We start from the raw sequence: 20,305 nt of genomic DNA, 5'->3' as shown, positions 1-20,305 counted from the left end.
TGACAGAATATTGGGGAAGAGGGTGCAAATAGTTGAAGACAACAGAGGTTGATGTGCCATTTACAATGGTGGTTACTGAATAGAGAGAAACTAAATGACAGTGACTTTAGTTCTTTACATGTTGAATTTCAGGTGCTTATAGAAAGACTGAGGAGTGAGGTCTGGTCAGCAATCAAAGTGATCTGTGTAGAGTCAGGGATGACAGTTCAAGGCTAAGGATTAACATTAATAATCTACTTAGTTTTTAAAATATATTTGCTTATGTCTATGCTTTCAATTTGAAAATTAATCAATCTGAGGCAGTTTTCAAAGATATTGGCACACCATAAAATTAAAAAAAAACTTAAAATGAGAAATTTTCAGAGTGGATATGTCAGTAGAGAACTGAAATTTAAGTTTTGAAAAAACCTAAAGTCTGAAGTGTATACACACACACACACACACGCACACACACACACACACACACACACTTTAGCTAGAGGTAGGCGTCTCTGAGTTTCCTATGACCCACAGCATAGTGGGAAACATTTGATTCACAGTGTTACTAAGACAGAAGTGCTCTTTGGTGTTATAACTGACACCAAAGTACTGAGATCTGAAAGACAGTTCTTCTGTGTTCTCTATAGACAACAATATTCTTAATGATATCCATAGAACAAATTTAATAATAAATGATTTTATGGTTTTTTTAAAGCCATGTAGAATAGTTCAGTGGCATAACACCAAAAGATAGTTTATTCAAAGTAATTGCTTTTGGAAAAGATGATAAAATCCAGGTTTACAAGCTGTCTGGTTTCAACGAAAATAAAAAAATCTAGATCTAGAAAGATCGTAAAAGGTTGCCATAGACCGTATCTGGTTAGTAGACATTGTTTTTAACATGTAGAATTTAGAAAATGGAATTATTTGAATTATTTAAAAGATTAACTATCAGGGATTTTCAAATTAAGAATCTATATTATAATATTATTATATTATATTATATTATATTATATTATATTATATTATATTATATTATATTTTGTTTTTTGCTTCTCTTGAACCATTAGAAGACCCTACCATGCAGCCTGCCTTCCTGTATGGCAGCCATTGGATAGCTCTGTCTTTAGATGAGGAATGTGCTTTTTATTTTGTCATAGACCTCACCCATTTAGGTTACTTACCTGCCCCCCATAGATATGAAGTTTACAACCTCTGCTACAGAGAAAGATATAGACTGCATGCCAGTCAGGCAATCCTTAATGTGTATTATTCATTACAACTTTAGATAATTATTGTACGGCAGAGACTTAAGGTTATATACTATAATAAAAATTTGGAACACTGGGGGTGCCTGGGTGGCTCAGTCGTTAAGTGTCTGCCTTAGGCTCAGGTCATGATCCCAGGGTCCTGAGATCGAGCCCCACATCGGGCTCCCCGCTCAGTGGGAAGCCTGCTTCTCCCTCTCCCACTCTCCCTGCTTGTGTTCCCTCTCTCGCTGTGTCTCTGTCAAATAAATAAATAAAATCTTTAAAAAAAATTTGGAACACTGGTAGTATATATATCAAAATTTTTTAAAGGAGAGCCATACATCAACAGCCAATTGCACTTGAGTTAATACTGATATTGTTATGAATTAAAAAATTGTGCCCGAATATAATGTCACTCTTTCTTCCCCAGAGGTCAGAGGAAAGAAGCCTCACATGCAGGGTAAACGTTTTCCTCAGAAAATTGTTTTGGATTCCCACTGACATAGGTAGAATTGCTGATGGAAGTTCTAAATGTCTAGGTCTGATTATGTAGCCTTAAATACATTAAAGTTGGTGCTGTACCCAAAGAACCATAATTTTGTTTAATGTAATTTCTTAATGAACCCTCCAATTAAACAAATTGTATCTCAGATAATTGAATACATTGCTTGCTAGATATATTTACACATTGCTTAAATTTAGAAGAATATTTACAACATTTATGATCTGGTTGTAGAAATCTTAATCTACTCAGTCAAACACTGATTAGCTAGACGGTAGGTTTTCTGTAAAGGCTTGACCTAGTTCATGCCAGTAAGATAATTTTATCAGCACATAGAATGTTTCTTTCCAATATAAGAATTGAGTAGGGAAAAAGGGATGTACTCAGTTCACCCAAAATAAGTATCAAGTTGTTAAGATGCAAATTAACAAGAAGACGTAGGGGCAGAACACATTCCTGTTTCACCCACTGGAAAGATTCACCAAATAATACTTGATGGTCTTGCTGTTCATAGTAGTTTTGCATAAGTCTCAACAGAGATGGAAAAAATTGAGTTTATACAGGGTATGAAACCAACAGGTAAGCCAAGGTCAATAATACTAACAATCTTAAGCAATTCCTGACACATTTCTCCTGAAGGCAATGAAGAATGGAACCCAAATCAGTAGTGAAATAACTATACCCCAAATCTGCTCTGTGTAGAAATTTATTCTGGGAAATCCATTCTTGGATCATATCAAAAAGAAAATGGGAACATATTTGGGATGGCATGTCTGATGAGTAAATGATTCTAAAATCTGGGGGAATAGATGCTCTTTTATTTATTTTTTAAATAGGAGCTTATATGTCTGAGCTTACCGAGATGAGATATTTTTAGTACTCTTCTGTGTACAAGAGTAGCTAGAGCCTTAGAAGTGGCCTAGGAGAGAGCCTTAAGGAAGACGAGAAGAGGGCTGAGGAAGGAGCTCTGAGAATCACCACACTTCAGTATGAGGAGAAGAAGTCCCACTAAGAGAGAGGAAAGGGAGAATACAGAAAGGTTGAAAGAGACTCAGTGGGGGATCACACCCCTACTTGCAGCCAGAAAAATCAAGCGGTAGGAAGAGCAAAGAGGCCATTGAACTTGGGAATAAGCAATTTATTTAGATTTTCGAGACTTAATTCAGTAGCAGTAACATCTTATTTATTACTAAGTTGCAGCCACTGAGCTGGCTGATTTCTGTACAACCTTCACCACCACCACCATCCCTTAGGCGGGAAAGTTAGGTTGCAAAAATTTAATGAATTTATTTGTCTCTGGTAATGTTCATTTATTCATTCAATCAAAACCAAAACCAAAATGATGATGTGATCTCTACTTTGAAGGAATTGACACTTTTATTTGTTTGCCTTTGAATGAGTAAGGAAAAGGGAGAAGACAAGAAGAGGAGGGAGAGAGAGAGAGAGAGAGAGAGAGAGGGGGAAGGAAGGACAAAAATCGAGGTTTTGGTTTTGTCTTCGGCAATTTCGGCGTGATGGTAGACAGAATGGAAATGGTCCCAGCAAAGATGTGAAAGGGGAGAGGAGATGGAGTGATGTCCCATAAATGAAATAAAAGTCATGGATTTATAAAACACAGGGGGAAGTTTAAGCCCTGGGAAAAGATGTAGGGGTGTCTTTTTGAGACAATGGCAAGGATAGTTGTGAATACAGATAGATTCTGATTTTCAGGAGAAGGGCCAGAGTTTATGTCTCTTATTTGTCTGTGACGTAGAAAAAGCAGAGAGGGTTTCTGTTATGTGAAGGGTAGGCGCTACTTTATTTTGACACTGTTGAATAGCCACAAGTGATTTCTTTACAAGCCTCCTCCAACAGTCCTGGCTTCCTGCATGCATGTTCCTTCTCAAAGTGACCATTTCTCATCTCCCGTCTTTTTTAGAACTTACTCTGATTGTCTGAAAAATGAAGACTTCTCATAAAGTCTTTCCAGACCTAATCACTTTTTGTAAACCAGCTCTAGGCATAAATCGTTTAGAGAAACTTTCAGTTGCTGCCCTACATGGTTACATCTTTCTTTTAAAAATCTGTCAAATAAATTCAATTCACACCTAACGTAGTTGCCAATTTCATACTCACTGATCAACTGGTGTGTCAGACAAGACTATTCTCAGGTAGCTGCATATTTATCTAGAGCCAATTCTCTCCTTTCAATATCCTTTGCTCATTATACCATTATTTGCTTGGTATTCTAATGTACCACTGCATTCTTATTTATGGTTTATGAAGACAATTGTTTCTTTGTTCTTTACTTTCAAAATGAAGTTTTAACAATTGGTATTGTTATTTAATACCATAAACATATTTTACAGGTATTTTTTATTTGTAGTTGTTACAGCATATTTCATTATAAGGATATGCCATAGATTTTTTCCAATTTTCTCTGTTATAAAGATCTTTGTATATATATTTTAGGATATTTGTCCAGTCTAGTAGGTTCAGTATTTTTTTTCCAGCTGATTTTTGGACAATTGTCTTGCTCCTTTAAGGGAAGTAATGGAAATATATATATATCTCCCTAACCTACTTCCTTATTGCTTATAATCTTTTTCTTTCTCTCTTTAATGAAACTTGAAAAATACTTCCCATCTCAGGTGACATTAGTATACTAGTTTTATAGTTGTACTTTTTCAGAGTTATATCTTTAATCTGTATGATCTGATTTGAGGGTAAGTGGTGTCCCTAGTGGTGAGCTGGTTATTCTAAGACCATTTATTGAAGGGGCCATCCTTTTCCTACAGATTTAAAATTACCATTATCATATACTAAATTCACTTACATAATATGTACAGATTCTGTTTCTGAACTCTAAATTATGTTCTTGTGCTGCACAGGTAGTACATTGTTATTGTAACTTATAATAGGTTGGGAGGGCAAAGTTCCATCACTACTCTTATTTAAAAACAAAATACTTGGTTATTTTAGTGCTTTTATTCTCCCATATAAGCTTTATGATCATTTTGTGATGTTTTATAAAATATATTTGTGGCTCTCTTTTGAGTTGTATTATGTTTCTAGATTAATCAGAGGCAAATTTCATTTTTCACCAAATTAAGTTTTGAAATTCAGGCATATAGTGTGTTTTCTTTTTTTAAAAATTTCCCCTTAAATATAAATTTTATTTGTTTTCAGATTATAATAACAATACTCACTCATTGTAGAGAACGTAGAACAATACAAATAGCCATTTCTTTTCCTCCTTGTTTTTGAAACTCAGGGAGCTGAGCTAATCATACTCATGGTTGAGTTGATTGTATGTTGCTGGACCATGGAATGCTCCTTTAAATGTCAGAAAAAGCTAACTGCTGTAACAAACAACCCCAAATGTCAGGAGCTCAACCCAGTAGAAGATTACATATTGCTTGTTTCCATTTTGGTTCAGCCAGGGTGGATAGGGACTCTGCTCCATCCATTCATTCAGGGACCCAGGCTCCTTCCCCGGTGTGACTCCCTCCCCACCCCATCCTCTTGCAAACTGTGCTCCTGGAATAGTCTGTGCAGACCCTTACTTTTACTACCAAATAATATAATTCATGTGTCTGGACTTATTTCCCTACTGGACTGTATTCTTTAAGAAGATTATGTGTTTTATTCATATTTCTGACTCCAATACCATGCATGTCAAATGGCTGTGATTTTCAAAAATATTTGTTAAAATCATAGTGTAAAAAATGTAAATGCTTACAAAAAAGACTAGAAAGAAGTACATAAAAATGGTGGATTTGTATTTTTACATTTAGCACGTGTTACTATTATAATAATAAAGAAAACTAATAAATTACTCCAAAAAGAAACATGTGAATTCTTGAAATTTTTTTCATTGGTCCTTCTAATAGTTTTATCTGTTTCTATTTGATATTGATAGTAGTTTCTACACATATAGTTAGAGCTTATGCTATAGTTCCCTTTTATAAAGGAAGGCTTTTATTTCTTTTTAAATATTTATTTATTTATGAGAGAGAGAGAGAGAGAGAGAGAAAGAGAGAGAGAGAGAGAAAGCAGGGGAGGGGGAGAGGGAGAGGGAGAAAAAGAGAATCCCAAGCAGACTCCCCACTGAGTGCAGAGCCCCACATGGGGCTCAATCTCACCGCCCGAGATCATGATTTGAGTTGCAACCAAGAGTCAGACACTCACCTGACTAAGCCACCCAGGTCCCACTACAGGAAGGCCTTTATAAACCAGTAGAACTCTTACCAAACTGTATAGAAAACAGAAAATTTTCTTAAAGCAAAAACAGAATATTTTAAGAAAAACAATTATGTAAGCATAAACCCTACTTTTGTAGAAAAATCAGGAATTTAGACACATCATCTTTTTTAAAAGCACGTTTTTTCATTGACAGTTTTTCCTTTTATTAATGTTTAGATAAATTATTTAGATTTTTAACCCTCTGCAATCTGAAATAGCTCTTTGCTTTTATAGTGGTTCTAGAGAAACATTCTTTAGCACTTTTCAGAAATAAAAAAATGAAACATATCTTAGAAATCGATATAATTTCATTTTAAATTTATTTCAGATTTGACAGAACTCAGCTTTGTTTATTTTCAGGTTTAAATCGCTTTGTCTTGAGACTATGACTGAGAATATGGCCTTCTCCCCCATCTTCCCATCTTAGACCCACAATGACTGCTCTCTTCTTAGACTTAGAAAGAATCAGGAACTCAGACTTCTGTTAAAATGACCACAGTGTACTTTATTTAATGATTTTGGTACCTTGTGTTGCAATAAAATAAAAAAAAATCTACAAAATCCAAATATATAAAATTTCAAGTTTTCTTTTTTTAAAGTTTTACAAGAAAAAATCATGTAACCAAGGAAATTTGCTCATTATGAAGCACTACTTTCCACTTCATTTCATCACAAATTGCAACTTACTTAACAGACCAAAATAACTATGGTATTATAGTACATCAAATACTCCACACACTGTGCTTTCAACTAGAGCACATGGGACCATGGCCTGAGACGGCGGCCTCCAGCCAATAAAGACACTCTTACAATCCGAACGCTAAAGGAATGTTTGGATACATGGAGTTTGAATATATATATTTACAGGAAGGAAAAAAATTTAATAACTAGTTTAATTCTTCATTTCAAATAAAATTCCAAATACATTTGTACAATGTTTACAAAGTAAAAGCACAAGAACTGCCAAGGTAATCATTCAGGTCCAGGCACTGTGCTCGTACTGGGGGAAATGTCTACACCGTTCCCTAAACACACATATGGGGTCTCTCAGACCTTATTTCTGGAATGGTCATGGGAGAGAGAAGCACAGGAATGGCAATTTCGCACAATCAGAATGTCATGCAGAGTTGACAACAGGGAACTGAGAAATGATTGGTCCATTGTCTTGTTTGATGTTCATCTGCCACCTGTTACATTTTCTTTTCAGAGATAGATTTAGAACAAACAAAAAAAATTGAACAGGGAGAGGAGCACAAAATGTTTAAGGCAAATTAAGCAAATATAGAGCAGCTTCTCTTCACGTTAAGTGGAAACGAGATTTTACCCCAATCAAACTTAGAAACAAATAAACAAAATTAAGAACAACCTCCTGAGGTTGGGTTTCTTATGTCATATACAAATTTTTGAAAATTGCTTTGCACCAAGTATCTTTTTGAAATTTTAAATGAAAAACTTGTTGGTTACAAAGTGCATGATTTCATGTTTCTAAATAAAAGAACAGTAGCTGAGGTAGTTAGATGTGAAAATTATTTACTTAAAATAACTGCAGAATGAAGAACAAATGTCAGTAGCAGAAATCCTTGCCATTTGGAAGCAGGTTTATATTGTGCAATGGTTTAATGCTGAGCAAAATGCTCCTGTTCTTTTTTTTTTTTCTAGATGTTATTAATGAAACCAGAACATTAAGTAGTATTTGTTTCCAATTTGCTAGGTAAGGTGTCAGTACAGACAAAGTCTGTATCCCTGGTAATTTTGTTTGTGACTCATGTTTTCACCATTTCTGCATTGAAGCTATAACATAAAATGGCATTACTTATCATTACTAGAAACTTCTGATCTAAACTATAAAAAGAATTCAGTAAAACCAAATAAAGAACCAATAGGAAGGATGATGTTGCTCATATTTTACAATGTTTGTTTTGTTTTGTATTTTTGTCTTAGCCCTAATGTCAATATACGGTTTGGTTTCAAAGGTGTGGTAACCTCTGGCTCATTGGTTGCCCTCCTTGCTCTGAGAATGGGAAAAACCTAATTTGCATGTCTTACACCATCTTGCTCTCCAGGCTACTGAGCTGTCTGGTAACTGAGAAGAAAAGCAGAGACAACTTAATAGAGGAAAGCTTCTCACCCAAGTTCCCTCTCCTCCTGCCATCTTCACTAAAGAGAAGCTTCAGGTGAGATCTTCAATAGACAATTTGCTGAAAACTTCATTTTTTAACTATCTCATACCATCTAGATATGAAAAGACTTTGGTAATAATAATATGCCAGGGATAAGAGTGGATATAAATAAGTTGTCAGGCATTCCTCTGGAGCAAAAGAGAACTTTCCATGTGTTTTATGCCACATATTTATGGGATAGAATTAACTGGAAGTAACCATAAAAGTTGACAACTACATTTATGAAGCATCACATACATGATGATTACACAATGACTGTTCCATGGCAGTATAGTCGCATGTACCTTTCCTAAAAATTAGCTTTCTATAAAAGTCTACTACTGTCAGGGAAGACTCTGGGGTTTCATGTGGGCTGGAAAGACTTAAGGGTAAGATATAGCAGGTTCAAATTTCCTTTTTCCCAGTAATTAGATGTATAGCTTCTGCCTAATAACATGTCTCCACCTGTTTTTTTCATCTCTTTGGGGAAGAATTTCATTTCTATCATTTCAAAGAATTGTCCAGCTCTACTACTTTTAGATTCTGTTTTGTACCTTTGTTGTAAAGCCTCCCAATGATGAGTTCTCCCCACTGCCCCTGGCCAACCCCCCTAAAAGGCTGCCACACCTTTTCTTATTTGCACACCCCTGAATCTAGTGCAGTTAACTTCAGTTTTCTTGCACAAAAGTAAAAGAGAAACATGGATATTTCCCTTAGAAACAAGGATATTCTCCTGCACTTTTGGTTTGAAATATATCGATGCTTGGGACTGGGAAAAAAGGTCAGAGAAATCCAAATTATTTTGACTCACTATTCTCATATTTTGAGTCTAAAAAATGGTATTTATCTTGAGTCTGGTGTGGCAACATAAACATTTTTTAATGGATCAGATAATTGCCTAGGTTAAATTCATGCTTCAGAAAGTTTAATACCATGCATTAGAAATATTTCACCAATCTGAAATTTTAAGTTATACCACTGGCAACTAGATTTTAGAATCCAGAAGAGATTATATTGAATGTGTACATTATGTTAGCTCCAGGCACAACATGATTTTAAACCCACTTAACAAGATAAACTTTCTGAAACCTTATTTCATATTTTTAAGAGCATGCATTTTTTTTGCAAAGGAATATAATTATTAACTAAGGGAACAATGACAATATTTATGTACATAATTTTTCCCATGAAGTCACATCTTTAAAACATTACCTGAATTGTTAGTATAGTTCCATGGTTGTATTTATTCCTACTTTTCAATATTGCCTCTATGACTCAGAAATGATATTTATAACCCCCAATCATGTTATTGAGCACTAATTCTTATCTGGACTAAATATTTAAGTAAGAAAAAGCATTTACTTTTGGGGGAAGTTGTATGGGATGTTCCCTGTGGTTGTTTTCCCACCATCTCCTTTGTCCTATACTCAGGACATGCACGTACACTCAGATCTATGCACGTGTTAGTATACTTGTATATCACTATATAGAAGCCCTTGTGTAAACACTTCTCTGAAAAATTTAAAATTTATTTATAATCTGAAAATAAACCAACTCAGAAGTTCCAGGAAGAATAAGGCTTTACATTCTTTTATTGGGTTGCAAAGGGAGAGATGCATCATCTTAGGGATGAAAAAGAATCTCACCGTAAACAACAAAATCTAATCTCAGTAATATCTATTAAAAATGTTCCCTCCTGGTAGCAGATTCCAGAACACCCTTTAGCAATCATTAGTTCTGAGCTCAGGTATCAGTGCAGGCATTCTGGAAAATGCAGTTTGGGATCAGGCATGCGAACTCTTTAGGTATCAGAAGAAGCCCAGTCTTCTGGATGTATTTAATAAATATTTAGTAAATTTCAGTTTGGCTAAGAGGAAAATTGTCATCCTATATGAAGCTTCTCAGTGTTTGTATGAAAGGAGTTAATTTTTCTCATTAAAAAGCTGACAATTAAAAAAAAAGTTCTACATAGACCTTTGAAGAAAAAGTTTCACTTCTGTGAAGTGACCACAAATAATCATACTCTCTGCTTGGTGACTTATTGCTGTCGTGTTGTTAGGTTGTCTCCACCTCCCCTGCTGCAGCCTATTCAGGGCTGCACACAGGCCTCCTTTGTGCTAACGCTAGTTATCAAGCGTCAAAGCACTTTATAAACTTAATTCATCTTCACAACACCACTATGAGGTAGGTAGATAAAGATTATCTCTCTTTTACATATGGGACAAAAGAGGCCGAAGATGAGTTTCTGAGGCTGAAGTGATGAACCAGGAATAAGGACTCAAGGGGCTCAGCTTCCAGGCCCCTGTGTTTCCACCACAGAACCAGGGCCCCTCCATGTTCTTGTCTCCAGAAAGGAATAGACGTCATAGTGTAAAAGGATACTCTTTCAGAGAATATATTTCAGTGTATTCAAAATGGTTATTATATTCAACAGGAGGATTTTTCGTTTTCCATAAACCATAAATTCCATTCAATTATTACATGATAAAAGATAACTGAAACAAAATGCTTAATGTTTTTTGCAGTTACCAATTGATTGTTGCTTCTTTGTTGCCAGCTGACTGAAACATTGAACTAAATATCCTGTCATAACATGAAGGTACAAAGATTTGGAAAAGGATTGAGTGAAGTAAAAATCTCAAGGGAAAATGAAAATGGAGCCAAATCAGTTTGGTATGAACATTTGTGACAGGAAGTAGCAGCTCTTTTGACCCGGAAGGCTTCCCCAGGGGTGGGACTAGCAAACCATCCAAAGGAGCATTGAGAAAACACAATTAGCACAGAGCAATGACACCTGGTGGCTGGAAGCCCTTGCTAAACAAGGTGGAACATGCGTTTTGGTTTCGGGGAAACCTCTGCAACTAAGGGGAGGAGGGAGCCAACAAGGACGGGGACTGTTTACCCCATGAAATCGTTCTAAGTTGGCACTGAAATGTAGAATTTAACACAATCAAAACACTACCAAGGAATGTACAAAACAAATATCTAGATTTTCTCTGGAAATCCTCTCATGACTTCACATAGCTGCCTACCTTCTGTGTGAAGGAACTATAGTTCATGTCTCAGAGCAAGTTCTGCAACATAAGCTCACGGAAAAGAAAATCGGTCTGAATAGCTTGCCCGTGTTTCTGTCCAGCTTCAGAACAGTAAATGAGGTAAGCACACGATTTGAGGAAATACACACACTCACTAATCCAGAGCCCAATCAGGGAAGAAAATGTCCACAGATAATCACAGATACAAGAGTCGCGTGACTATCTCAAACTTTCTTCTGGAAAGTGAACTTCCCTTTGATGAGATTTTTTCTTTTTCTCTTTTCTGTGACTACAAAGGAAACACTAAGATTCCAATATGTATAACCAGTGAGTCCTTGGCAACAGAATGACATCAACAAACAAAACAAACAAACAAAAAAGGTGTATTTTGTTTAATTTGGGAAAAATAGCCTTTACTTCTGTGACACCACAACATGCACCATAAAGTAACTGCATTGAGTTGTTTACATTATTTTTCTGCTTAAAAGACGTAATCCTTAAAATGAAAGAACTTCCTATTTGAAGAATAAAAAGTTAAACTTGGGTTTCTCTTAAACAATTCTGTCAAGTAGACTTGGGGAACAACGAAGATTATGCGAAGAGCAGGGGGACAATTATAGGATTATTAGAAAGGATGGAAAGGAGCTGAATAAAAGTTTCCTTGGCAGGAAGGAGCCGAGTGGCAGGCCTCCAGAACGGTCTTTCTGAAGGAGGTCTGTGCCACAATCACATCTGAATAACCCCGGGACAATCTCCCAAGCCTCTTCCATTCATGTGTTTGCCAAAAGTAAATAAAAATCAAATAGCATTTGCTCTGCATTATTTATTCCTCTTTGCATAGCAAAGAGATTTTTAGCAGCAGAATATCACCAGCAATAGATTTCTGCACGAAAAAGTTAAATCTCATTACCTACAACACCTGAGCATTTTCTGTCTATCTAGACAACACCAGATAACCAGATGAAAAACTGTGTCATTCAACACCTGGATTTTCCTAAGTATTCAAATGTTTGATATCACAAAGACCAAATTTACTGCTTGAGTGACCTATTTCATTTTTCATTGGGATATTTGCATTCATGTGGACAGTCTTTATTTTTTAACAATGCCATAGTGTCTACTTCAGTTTAGTGAAGATGGTTCAGTAATCATCTGGAAAATTCAAATGTTGAAAGCCCCTAAGTGAAAAAAAACTTAGTCATGAGAAAAAAAAAATTGTAGCTTTAGGGCTATCAGCACTCTAGTGGTTTTATGGATGGTGAAAAACTGCTCAACTGTCCACTGTTTTTTTTTTTCATTTCCATTATTCTGAAGATCATTCTCAAAAAATTGTTTTTCCAATTTGGGGATTGATCTAGGACGTGTAAACCTGGTTTAGTGAATTTGAACACAGAGGCTCTCGTGATGTCATGATATATTTACAATGGGATGAGGAGTAAGGCTATAGTAACCCTGAATCTTGTTGCTGTTAAAATGAGGGGCAGTTCAGTGGTTCATGTTATACAAGTAGGAATACTTACAATACCTTTAAATATCTCATCTTGTAATCCATCAGAAGCTCTTGGCATGGAGAGCTAGCTAGCAGCATAGGGGCCAATGACCAAGGAGAGCTGTTCCCTTAAAGACAGAGTTAGTCTCAGACATGCATCCCCTGACATCTTCTCTGTCTTCTGCCTTGGCCCTTCATATATGGATGTATCTATCCTCATAGTTAGGGAATGACAGGGGCTACTTTGAACCTCTGCTCTATAAAAAGGCAAATATTCTTGATGAGCAATTGGTAGGCATCCTCTTCAATCACCTTCTGTCCCAACATAGCTTATAGCACTCTCACTCATGAGCCTTGCTTAAGAGGATTGTTTATTGTTCCTGGGTCCCCACAGTCAACCAACTCATTGTATGTTACAGAGTCTCTTTGTGTCCATTTTGGCTTTGGAGTTCAGGAAATTAAAATTTTCTTCAGCTTATTAGTTTTCATTGCCTTGCAATTGAAAATAAGTCATGGTAGTAGGCCAGTTTTGGCCATTAAATTTCAGTGCTTGTGCCAAGTGTTAGTTCTGAAAAATGACTTTGACAGAATAGGGTATGCAGCACGATACTGATGCCTCTAACTGGGACTACCATTCAGTAACTCTCAAATCACTAAGATGGTCACTTAGCAAGGAGAAACATCTTTAAAACCCAAGAAAAAGGATCCCTGCTTCTTTTCTAAAATTTTTCTGCTAGGTTGCTTATTGGATAAACCTGATGACTTTCACTCATTCATCTAGGGTTCACTCCTGACATTGTTCTACTAAAAGTTTAGACAGAAACTTTATAAGAACATATGGATGTCTGACACTTGCAAACTCTGAGACTACAATCTGAAGTATATTCATTCTTATCTTGCAGCTCAAACCTTTCTTGGAAAACAGAAGCAAGTGGGAAAGAACCATGAGTTTTTTAAATTATGAGACTACTTGTTTACTTTTAAGTGAGCATTTAGGCAATAAGAATCTCTACTTGATCTCATAGCTTGTAACTGACATTTTGTTGGATCTCAGAAACAACAGAAGGCCAATACCATAAACTCATGTACCTCAGTTTGAAACTGACAATGTCACCACCCAAGAAGGCAGGAATGAAATTATTGAATGGTTACATCCATGCAGACTTTACCTCTGAAATGGAATTACAGATTCAATTTTCGTAAATTTGTTATTACAATGCTGACAACAGTACTCTCAAGAAACCAAGTGAGGGCAGCCATGGTACTCAGACAGATCGATCATTAAAGAGATGACAATGACATTTTTTTTTTTTCATTTCCAAACACAAGTAGATTTGTATCCATTTAACAGGAGTCACCATGACCCGGTACCTATTCTCTGAGCTATGCAAGCCCCAAGAATCCATCGACATTTTTCTTTTCTTTTTTTTTTTTTTCAAAGCAGCGCTTACTGGCAAAAACAAATGAAGTGGATGAGTATTCATAGCATGAATGATGAGGAAGCAGGTAGCATGAATTCATTAGTGCTCTACTTCACAGAGGTCTTTCTCTTCAGGCCTGGGCACAGCTCGGCAATGACGGAACAAGTACTCCTTCCCACTAACTGATTAATTTTCCCTTGCAGTAGCTTGGCTACAATATTACAAGTCAAGAATTTGCAAGATTAAAGGGTCTGTTGCATTAATTAATGCAAATCACCTTCAGTAAAGCTTGACAAGTTCCAAGATGTTTCTGTAAAAAAAGAAGGGAATCAATACCATCAGCAATATACATCTTTGTGGCAGTCGAGGCTCACATTTCTGAGTGATTGGCTCGTCCCCTTTCCCTTTCCTCATGGCACGAGAGATTTATTCCTCTTCACAGGGCACCAAGCCTCAGATTCAGATCAAGAGAAAGGTTTCACCCCAGGGTTTCAGAACATATTTCAGTGATCCATTTCCTTTTCTATGTGCAATACATTAGAAAGGTTAGTAAGGAAAGTTGAATATTTAGTTCTTTGAAAGAAGGATATAAAATGACAATTCTTTGACTAGATCTCCTTTGGTTACAGGATGATGTGCTATTGCTCCCAATTTGAATGAATAAGAACTCACAGTGGGGCCTATAGAAAGACCTGGCCGAAGGTTAATTGCTAAGTTAACACAGCAGTACCCGACATACTCATTTTCCAGAATCACAATGGATTGAAATGCTGATGTTGATTAAAACATGTTCTACTGGTCTGTAATCAAAATAGGAATTTCGTACAAGGATAGAAACCTAAACTATATTTTCAACGTGCTTAGGGGTGTTGTAGAACTTACTGATAAATGAATTAATTTGAAATAATTAAGAGTGTTGATGTGATACAACTCCATACCAGAATGCCACTAGAACAGTTAAATTAAATTAGCTCAAACACATCTCCATTTGTTAATATTTGTAGCACTTAAATGAAATAAGAATTTGATTAGTTCCATTTTAATGCAAATCAAGCAATAGAGAGAGGAGAGGGCCACCAGCTTAATTTGATAGATGGAAGTATAATAAAAACATGAAACCTTACATTTTCTGAAATTCTAATAACAGAGTTAGGTGACAGGCTTTAATAAGAACACAAGAGAACATTTTGTGTTGGTCTGGGCTGGTAATATTTGCTTATCAAGTTGATTAATTAGTTTTGATGTTGATCTGTTTTATTATCATGATCTTTGCTCTGCAAACATCAAATCAGCAACTATACTCTTCTTGGCTGGTGCAACGGCTAAAACAGCAGTAATCACAGTAATGAACTACTTAGAGGGGCTTGAACCTAGAAACCATGCCTCACACTTCCCACCGTTATTAGGTCAACTATTATATTGATGCTTAATGGGACTCACCAAGGAATTCCTTGAATTATTATGTGCTTATACAAATTAATCTGTTTTTTTTTCTCTTTCCTTTTACTCCTTAGAGAACCTTTGGGTTTATGCATTCCCTGATCAGAATTATTTCACTTGGAGCAAATTAGTTATGCAAGTTAATAGTTACCTTTAAGCAATATACTCCTTATATCTGTGGGGAGCCAACCACGTGCCCATATTGCAGGGAGAGACTCGGTTTGTGTATTATGCCAGCATAGTGAGTGAGGTGAGCCTGGCTGTCTGGATTCCCGAATGTAATACAGCACAGTGTTGCTCTTCTGGGCACGGGAAGTATGGCTTTAGACCAACCTCTCAGGTTGTAGTAACCAAGGGTTAGGTCTGGAAATGTGTTATTCCTAAATAACTACTATGCTGGAGATCTAGGGGATGTGCTAATGAAGGATATTTCCTGAAGATCAGAGAAGTAGCCTATTAGAAAAGTCTTCAGACATTTTAGAGGCATCCTCGTTTCATGCCTCTTCTTAAAAGGGGTTCTCAGGATTATCTCCAAAAGTTATTCAGATATGATTGTTTTGAGTCAAGTGTTATGTGCCTAAAAAGTATTTCAATTTCTCTTTGTTGCTTTGGGACCTCGATTTAAAAATGTCTAGTGTTGAAGAGGCATAAAAACAAATCATAAAATTACTTTTCTCTTTATAGACAGTCAACCATTATTGACTTATCTTTATATGGACATCACTATCTTATGCTTGTCATTGAGTGTGGCATTTGTCTGTTATGAGGCTTCCATAATACAATATTGGGAAAGATATGGTTTTGCTCTAGTATGGAATTAAATGTAGATATTAAAAATAGGAGCTGTGTAGCAGAGCAAAAAAGAGTTGAAGTCCGAAGACTCCTATTCTACTACTGATAACCAGAGTGTAAGCGACTGGATCGCAAGACTCCTTCTACACTCGCTGTGTATTGCCTGGCAATGCTCATCCTGTGGATGATGCTGACTGAACAGATGACTGAAGGAATCCTGATTGCAAAAATTACCTGATCTCTTTGGATCTTGGTTGTCTCATCTATAAAAGGAATGTGCTGAAGTAACACTTAGATCTCTTTCAGATGCTACTTTCTATAAAAATTAGTGACTTCTAATTTAACATATCTTCATCAAGATCTGCTTGAATCTTATCAAAGCAGTAAGAGAGAAGATTGCTTGTATTTTTCATACACTAAAGTCAGATTGGTCGCTGCATATTTTTCTAAAATAAATACTAAGGTTGAGAAAATGTGGGGTTTATTACTGGCTATTTGTTTAGAATCAATTCCAGCAACATCACACACAACTTACTATACAATGTCATTGAACAGGTTTTGACTATAATCCTGTAGAACTCAGACTTGTCACACCAAAAGTGAGGAGGGAAAGGACACATCAATCATTTTATAATCAATTCAACAAATAGTTTGTAAATGTTTGCTTTATTCTTTACATCTAACCTTTCAATTTAAGGTAAGATTCCTCAGTTTATATGATGGGTCAAGCTAATGGTATAGTAATCCTCTTGAATATTAAATTTTGTGAACTGCAAGACATAAAATTTAGAGAAAAATCATGGCAATGGGATAGAATAATGTCACTTTAAATGTTTGTTGATCTATCTTTTCACCCTCCTGTCTCCCTTCCTTTCTCTCTCTCTTTCTCTGTCTCTTTCTCCATCAGAGTGTCAAAGTAAGTACTGGAATTTAGTTATTTTTCAGTGTGCCTAGCTGGACGACAGTATAGCACATGCACAGAATACAAGAGGAGAACCATCTAGTTAATTTATATTTATCTCCTACTTTAGTGTAGAGTAGGGCCATGGAGGAGGCCAGTTGTCCAGAATGGAAGAATAGCAGATATCTACTGACTATGAATTAGGGAATGGAAATAAAATTCAGTTACAGGTGATAGCAATTTCCATTTCTCATTATTGACTTTTATTTTTAACTTTTCATCTTGGAAGACATCTTTGACTTTAAATGAAACTTGCTTTGGAAAATTTCATTATCAGACCAGGATTTTGTTTGTCCTGAAAGCTTGCCAAATCAGAAATAGATGTCGGTGGGAAAATATTCCTTGGTCTTCTAGAAAAGTTTGCAGTTGTTAAAAGTTGTTACAAGTTGTGTTCAATTCTCAGTGCCACTGTTTTCTAGGTGTGGAACCTCTGGCAATTTGTTTGGTATCTCTGAGATTAGGTTTTGTCATCTGTAAATGGTACTTAACTCATAGATGGTTGTGAGGATTCAGTGAGATCACACAGGTAAAGCTCTGTAGCCCAGCACTGGGCACATGATACATTCCTAGTCATGGTAAGTCACCATCAATATGGGGAACTGAACTGCAAGAAAATCTAAGGGTAAAAAAATAACCAAAGCAAAAATTTGAGTTTGCCAGTATTTCTGACATATTATGTCAGCATACTATTTATGAGTAAAATATTTTAGCAAAACAACTTAGGCATTTCAGGGACATGAAACCATCCCTTATTGAGCAGAGCATAGCCCCACAAAAGGTTGACTCGAGTTTTATGTTTCGGGATTAGATCACTGCATGCAGTACAACAAGAGTCTGATTTCTTTTCTTATGGAATCTAGAGAAAGAGCTTCAGATGGATGATCAAACACCATGATGCCTTAAACACTCAAGGGAAAGTTTCTGAACCCCTTATTTCTGTGGGCAAATGGCTGTTTGCCATTTCTTCCACTTGGCTTTCTGCTGTGAGCGCAGGCTGTGTTCGAGTTAGCCTAATTGCTATAATTAACAAAATTAAATGGCTCATGGTGTTTTTATACAATTCCACCCACATTCCACAGTTTTACTGTTGAATGAGTAATCCTACTGTTGAGACTATTGATCACAGGCACAGATTGAGTCTTTCTGTGTGCCCATTTCTAGGATAGCAACTGGACCGCATACTGCAGTGGACAGTGCAGCCTGCCTGAGTGAGCAGGGGAGCTGCAACCCAACTGCTGAGATCACTTCACAGCCTGACACAGGTTAGGGCCAGAGACTTGGAAACGGAGGTAGGGTGTGGGGGGTGAGTGGGCGGTAGAGGGAAATGGCCCTTCCTCAGCCATGTTGAAATGCCCCGGCTTCAGAAGGGGAAGAAGGGTGTTATGAGTCACAAGCTGGCAGAAGCAATCATTTTGATTGTTTTCAAAAGTGACACTGGACTGTTGAAGATAAATGAACATGAGTTGATCTGCATCCATCACTGAATTTATAGAAACAACCACCTCAGATCGGCTGTGTTTTCACCATGCACTTCAAGCATCCTCTGAGCTATATTTCTGAAAGACAGTCTGAGCTATTTTTAAAAAGGCTTTAAGGAATTCTCCTTAGAAACATAAAAATGCAGGCATCTCATCCAAGCTTTATATAGAAACAGTAATGGCTAATGGCAAAGATGTATGTGAAAGCAGGGGAGCATATATTTAGTTTAGAAAATGGTTCATTAGAAAAAAAATGGATCCTTGTCTAAACATTGTGGGAGAACTTGTTCCACTCAATGGCATTTGGTACATTTAAAGGCAAATGTGTAGCCTTACACAATCCTGGTAAGGACACGAGAGTTTTTCTTTTCTCAATTCAACCAGATGGGAGAAAGAAACTTTGAAATGATTCAAAACACTATTCAGCTGCTTAAAAGATGAAACCTTTTCTGAGTGATACAACTTATTTAAGCTCAAAGCGCTAAGTTGCATCTAGGTATTTCCCACATTACAAGTATGTGGATGTCTTATAGACAGGGACTGTAAGCTTGGGCTGAAAAAGAAGAGGAAAACGCTTTTCCACTAAAAGTTCATGTGTCGGTAACACACAGGTGATATGCATGAAAGGGCAGTATATACTTCATCTTTTCCATCTCTGTTCCTTTAGTTGTGTGTGTGTGTGTGTGTGTGTGTATGTAAAACATACATGTGTGTTATATATATACATATATAACATATATACATGTTATGATACCTTAAAAAACAGTCATTGAGATTTCAGTGATTCCCATTCACTTTTCATTGGTCAGTGCTATCGCTTCATTTACTCCTAGAGCAAAATAAATTGGGCATTTGGGAATTAAGCATACATATGTCATTATACTTTTATCTTCGGGTTATCTTTGTATTTTGTATTGTGGTAATATTCGAATTGCATGTTCTTGCCAAGTAAGTAAGAGAATTTATTTCCTTTGTTGGGTTCACAGCATTATCATGAGTGGATAGTAACTGAGTGTCTGCAAAGTCAGTGTTATGAACGAGACAGCACATAGTTAAGTAGGTCAATGTTAACGGCCAAGAGAATTTAAAGGACATAGTCATTATGGGGGAACCAAACTTTGACTTAACGTGGAAAAAATTTTTTTTCCCTCCACACAAATACTTAAAAATCTCAGTATGGTTAAGATAGGTATGTTCTTTAATCTTAAATACAGTTTCATTTTAAAATGCTAATTTGAGAGTGAAAAAAATGCTTAACATTTTCTCTTAGAAAACTTTATGGTCCTATGGAAAAAAGTGAGTGCTAAGAGCAGGACCCCTCTCCCCGCAGAGAATTCAAGTAGACTCAGACACAGGAAGTTGGGTCTCACAGAAGAAGAATCCAGCATTTCCAATCTGCATGCTAACCATAGCGTGTTCTTTTTGGATTCTCCGGTTACTGTCTGTGGAGGGTTTCATGGCAGATTGAAAATGAAAGCTCAGGAAGAACTAAAATACAAAGACAAAAATCAAACTTTGTTCCTTTGTACATTGACAATGTCTCTTTAAATCCTAATACTTTAAACTCTCTGTTAT

The 20,305-nt window shown here is 36.3% G+C and overlaps 1 protein-coding gene across 1 annotated transcript in view; it reads right to left on the bottom strand.

Moving 5' to 3' along the window:
* Nucleotides 1–6,454: 6,454 nt before the first annotated feature.
* Nucleotides 6,455–20,305, bottom strand: part of XKR4 (XK related 4) — a 474,664-nt gene continuing 460,813 nt past the window's right edge. The window contains exon 4 of the transcript XR_012378203.1: nucleotides 6,455–20,218. The gene's annotated coding sequence lies outside the window, so the exon portion shown is untranslated. The remainder of the gene's footprint in view (nucleotides 20,219–20,305) is intronic.

Source organism: Callorhinus ursinus, unplaced genomic scaffold (genome assembly GCF_003265705.2).
Source record: "Callorhinus ursinus isolate GAN/ISIS: 27379988/994484 unplaced genomic scaffold, GSC_fseal_2.0 scaffold5, whole genome shotgun sequence".
Taxonomy (NCBI): domain Eukaryota; kingdom Metazoa; phylum Chordata; class Mammalia; order Carnivora; family Otariidae; genus Callorhinus; species Callorhinus ursinus.
This window is presented reverse-complemented; position numbering and strand designations above follow the sequence as displayed.